Below are 5,712 nucleotides of genomic sequence, written 5' to 3'. Positions count from 1 at the left end.
TGATAAATAACTAAAGAATAATCACCAAATACTTCTAAGCTTTTAATTTTGGCACAATTGCAGCTTGAATACCCATGATACATGCTTTATATTTGCCATGTTGTTTATGCATTCAAATACGCGCCTACTAGTAAAAGGATAATGATCTCCTTCTGGTGAAACTAGTATTGCCCCAATTCCATATCCCACAGCATTCGAGGCACCATCAAAGTTCATTTTCCAGGCTTCATTATTCGGAGCATATTCTTCTGCTGCAAATATACTCATTAAGTCCTCATTTGGAAAATCAAATTTGACTGGCTCATAGTCTTTTAATGTTTTGCTTGCTAGAAAATCAGCAATAAGACCTCATTTTACTGCTTATAGACTATATCAAATTCGGACAACAACATTTGCCATCTTGACATTCTTCCGGTTAAAGCAGTTGATTTCATCAAGTATTTTAGTGGATCCAACCTTGATATAAACCAAGTGGTGTGATACAACAAATATTGTCTCAACCTCTTAGTAGTTCATACTAAGGCACAACACAACTTTTCGATTGAGGAATATCGAGTCTCACAGTCAGTGAATTTCTTACTGAGATAGTAAATAACTTTTTATCTTCTTTCAGTTTCATCATGTTGTGCCAATACACATCCCATTGACTTCTCAAAGACAGTCAAGTACATGATCAATGGTTTGTTTGGGATTGATGGCATTAAGACTGGGGCATTAGTCAAATAACTCTTAATTTTGTCAAAACATTCTTGGCCAACTATCATCTTATTCTCCTGGGTTTTGCTTTCTCAATAATCGGAAGACTAGATCACACTTCTCAGTTAACTGAGATGAGTCTGACAATATAATTTAACCTCTCCATAAATCCTCGTACTTATTTTTGCGTTCTAGGGGTTGGTAATTCCAAGTTTGCTTTGATTTTATCATGATAAATCTCACTCTCATTTTTACTGACTACAAATCTCAATAAATTCCCTAAAGTAACTCCAAAAGTGCACTTGCTTGGATTAAGTTTGAGCTGGTATTTTCTCAATCTTAAAAATAGCTTCCTGAAGACCTTCACATGTTCTTCTTCGGTTTGTGATTTGACAATCGTATCATCCGCGTATTCTTTATGAATCAAGTCATGGAACAAAGTAATCGTGGCTCTTTGATATGTTGCCCCGGCATTCTTGAGTCCAAAAGGCATCACCTTTTGGTATCTCCTCTGGATTGATTTCTTCACTCATGTGAGCAGATTTCTTCCACCTTGCCCCCCAATGTGGAGGGTGATCATTGGTTAGGGTTGAATTAGAAGAAAAAATACTATAGGCTCAAAAGGGGATAACAAGGTATATATATATACATATATGGATAAATGAAACAAAGTCGTTCATCATCTCATACACAGAAGTCTTAGAAGAAGAGGTATCCTAGGGGGATAGATTTTCAAGATTAATTTTATTCACATGAAAAAAATGTAATTAATGTATGATAGAATTATTTCGAATTCATTCTCCTTTTCTGCTTCTTGCTCCCAGCATGCCTCAATTGTACAAGTTCAACTTAAGCAAATTGACGCGAGATGCTCCCAGTTGTGACTTCTGGTATGAAGGTTCATGTTCAAGTAAACATCTTGTATTCAATGCCTTAGGTTTTATTGGTTTATAATATGTCAGTTTTGCGTCTAAAAATATAATGGTGTGACTTTATTGACTCAAAGAAAGGTATGGGTATGACTCTTCATGTATCAAAAAGATAAAGGCAATGTTTAAAAGTTTCAAAGGGAATTGATGTCAAAATTTGGTCATTTGGTAACAACCATGAGTTATTTTGGGTAAAGAATCAAATTATTATATTTTTGGGGTTTCAGACAGGATAAGAGAGGTCTAATATTGACACATGTCAAAATCCATAATTCTTGAAGAATTAAAAGAATCCTTAATTCATTCGATATTCGAAGAACTAAAGATTAAAATTTGTTCAATTATTCAACCTTAGAAGGTAGCATAAATTTAGTCGTTTAAAAGATTAAACAAATGTAAAAGATAGAGCAAAAACAATTTCAAATAAAACAATGCTCTCGATGAAAACGGTTGATGCAATGCCCCCATTCTTCTTTGATTATCCATGCCCCTGAATCTATCAGGTTCTGGATCTTGCGCTTCAGTGCCTTACAGTTCTCAGAGGAATGTTTGGAGCTTCCTATATAGTAGTTGTACACGAGATCAACATCATAGCCCTCGAGATATGAGGACTATTTTCTCATATCATTCTGGAAGGCTCAGTCCTACAACCAGCTAAACAACCTCCAACTGTACTAATTTTAGCTTTTTGCTTCCATGTAGTGCCACGTGGTTAGAACCACTTCATAGAATTCTCCATGAATTAGCTATCTGTTTTTTATGAAATTGCTTAAAAATGAAATGCAGATGCAAAATGCAAATATGCAAATGCATATGCAAAAATATTGATCCCAACGATGGATATCATAGAACAAATTTCACCAGTGATAAAAGCTTTCACATTACAAGACAGTCCACTTTAAACATGCCTTCGCTTAGATGGTTGAGTCTAAAGTAGACCACTGTTTCGTTTTAGATCTTGGTTTTAAAAATAATGACCATGAAAATTGGATCTCACATGCTGTCTCAGCAGGGTGCTATTATCAAGCAAATGATTGTCATTGAAGAAATGGTCGATATGGATGTCCTTTATAGTGATAAGACGAGAACATTGACTCTTAACAAACTGAGTGTTGATAGAAACTTGATTGAGGTATTTACAAAGGACGTCGACAATGAGCATGTTGTCCTACTTGTAGCAATAGCCTCTAGATTTGAAAATCAAGATGCCATTGATGCTGCCATTGCTAGAATTCTTGATTGATTCAAATGGTAACTGGCACCGAGCAAGAAAAAGTGATATTGAACATATCTTAACCCTTTTCAATGCAAAAGAAGATGTTAAGAAGAATGTTCATTCTATCATAGATAATTTTCATATCGTGGACTTCAGTCATTCGTGTTGCAAAACAACATGTGCTAGAAAAACAAAAGAAGGTGATGGTACTCTTTAACAATTTGTTGGTTTGTTGCCTCTGTTTGATCCTTCAAGGCATGACAGTGCATAGACCATTCATAGAGCTCTTAATCTTGGTGCCAATGTTAAGATGATTACATGTGATCAAATTTCATCGCAAAAGAGACTGAACAACGACTTAGAATGAGAACAAACATGTATACATCTTCTTTTTTGCTTAGTCAAGACAATGATGCAAGCATAACTACCTTCACATAGAAGAGTTGGTTGAGAAGGTAGATAAGTTTGATAGCGTCTTTTCAAAGGACAAATACAAAATTGTGAAGAAGTTGCAAGAAAGGAAACACATTTGTGGAATGACTGGAGATGGTGTTAACGATGCTCCTGCTTTGAAGAAGGCTGATATTGGTATCGTTGTGGCCAATGCTATTGATGCGGTACAGAGCACTTCAGATATTATCTTTACAAAACTTGGTCTAAGCATTATTATCAGTGCGATGTTAACTAACAGAGCCATTTTCTAGATGATGAAGAACTACATTATCTATGCAGTCTCAATCACTATCTGTATTGTGTTTGAGTTTATTACTGCTCTCATCTGGAAGTTCGATTTTTCATCATCCATGGTTTTGATCATTGTCATTCTAAACGATGGAACTATCATGACAATCTCAAATGACAGAGTAAAGTCGTCTCTCTTGCCTGATAACTGGAAACTGAAAGAATTTTTTACCACCGAAATTGTGCTTGGAGGCTACTTGGCACTGATGATTGTCGTTTTCTTCTGGGTTATACATTATACCGACTTCTTCTTGGACAAATTTGGTGTAAGGTCTCTAAGGGATAGGAATGATCAAATGATGGGTGCTTTATATTTACAAGTAAGCATTGCGAGCCAGACTCTAATTTTTGTGACTAGACCACGTAGTGAGTCTTATGTTGAGCGTCACGAACTACTACTGGTCACTGTCTTTTTTATTGCACAATTGGCTGCTACTTTAATTGGGTATATGGAAACTGGGAATTTGTAAGGGTTCAAAGAATAAGATGGGGATGAGCCAGTGTCATATGGCTTTAAAGTGTTATTTTCTACATCCCACTTGATCTAATGTAGTTTGCCATTCGTTACATCTTAAGTGGAAGTCAGTGCAGAAGCTAGTGCGTCGCTCCTAGCGATTAGATGATCATAGATAATAATATACTATTGGGTTACTCCTCAAATCGATGAATCATCATTTTAGTCTCGAATACTGCACGATCGTCGAGCTCACTGCTTCGTCTCAGATATTCATATTTGAAACTGATGCCCCTCAATACTCTGTAAACTAAATTCGTTAATGCCTTAACGATGTTGAAGTCAATGCGTCGCTTTTTGATGACTATTGATGACATGATTGTAAAAAAGGCTCCACTACTGGATTACTCCTCGAATCAGTGGATCGTCATTTCAGTCTCGAATGCGGTACAATTTTCGAACAAGTCTCATTTTCTGCTCTCAACTCTTTTAGCCCTTGGTGCATGTCTATGTACGCGACCGCTTGATTGAAAAATTTTATCTCTTCTTTGAAAATTTTTCTCAAGAATATCCCCTTGCGGATCAATACTTTTCACATTATGTCATGTCGATGCAATGCAATGCAATGCAAAGAATGATGAAAAATGACACAATCAAAAGAAAATAAATAGGTTAGTGTACATAAACAAAAGGAAATAAATTAGTTAATGTACACAAACAAAAAGAAAGAAATCATTTAATACAGGTGAGACAATCAATACAGATAAAAATGTTATTCAAAGATTAATATAACACCTATCCCGTCATGATATATACCTGAACATGCTTTGATTAAATAAAAAATTTTACCCGTACATGCTATCTACCCAAAATAATTTTCAAGAAATTAATCTTAACCGCATGATATCTAGTTCGCATGTTGTTATTCAACATGATTTAAAGAAAAAATGAAAGGTTCATAAACGTTCCTCCTTTGTGTACACCTATTTTGGGTACCTACTGACGAACAGAGGTTCGGTATGACTATACCTAGGGTGACTGTTCTACGGTTCACTATATGCATGATTTCGGCTCTATGAGGAAAAGGTACTCGAATTGTCCTTGATGTCGGTTCCCCCTTGGGCTGCCAAACCCTCGATCCTCACCCATTACAGGTTTCAAACGGAACGAGTTCAATTCGAGGGGATTCACTACCTTATACCCATATGAGGAATAAATCCCTTCGAAGATATAAAGTATGTATCCTGTGGGTTATTTGCTAAAACTCATACGAAGAATAAATTCTTACGAGACTAAAGTATTCACCTTGACTTATTTGGATCGAAGATCGTGTCTAGAGCTTATGTTATGCCAATATATGTGATGTGTGTGAGGAGGGGCGTACCTACCTTTGACTCAAAAACTGAAACGAAAAAAAACTCGACAAACATGGACTAAGCTACAAGCAAAAATCCAAATGTTAGTATGACAATTAAAAACTTTAATAAATGAATAATAAGTTAACTAAAAACTCAAACTCATAATTTCCACCAAACGATAATGTGTAAGCGATTTTATAGCTTGACTCTCTACGAGTCCCCAGCGGAGTCGCCAAGCTGTCATAACCGTTTTTTTAGGTTGAACAATTGTTTATTGTTTTAAAAAACAATTACAGCTTTAATTTGGAAAAATTGGGT

The 5,712-nt window shown here is 35.7% G+C and overlaps 1 pseudogene; it reads left to right on the top strand.

Moving 5' to 3' along the window:
- Positions 1 to 1,564: 1,564 nt before the first annotated feature.
- On the top strand, positions 1,565 to 4,180 carry LOC120210216 (annotated as a pseudogene).
- The last annotated feature ends 1,532 nt before the right edge of the window (positions 4,181 to 5,712 follow it).

The sequence above is a fragment of the Hibiscus syriacus genome, unplaced genomic scaffold, assembly GCF_006381635.1.
Source record: "Hibiscus syriacus cultivar Baekdansim isolate YM2019G1 unplaced genomic scaffold, ASM638163v2 tig00000715_pilon, whole genome shotgun sequence".
In the NCBI taxonomy this organism is placed as follows: domain Eukaryota; kingdom Viridiplantae; phylum Streptophyta; class Magnoliopsida; order Malvales; family Malvaceae; genus Hibiscus; species Hibiscus syriacus.
This window is presented reverse-complemented; position numbering and strand designations above follow the sequence as displayed.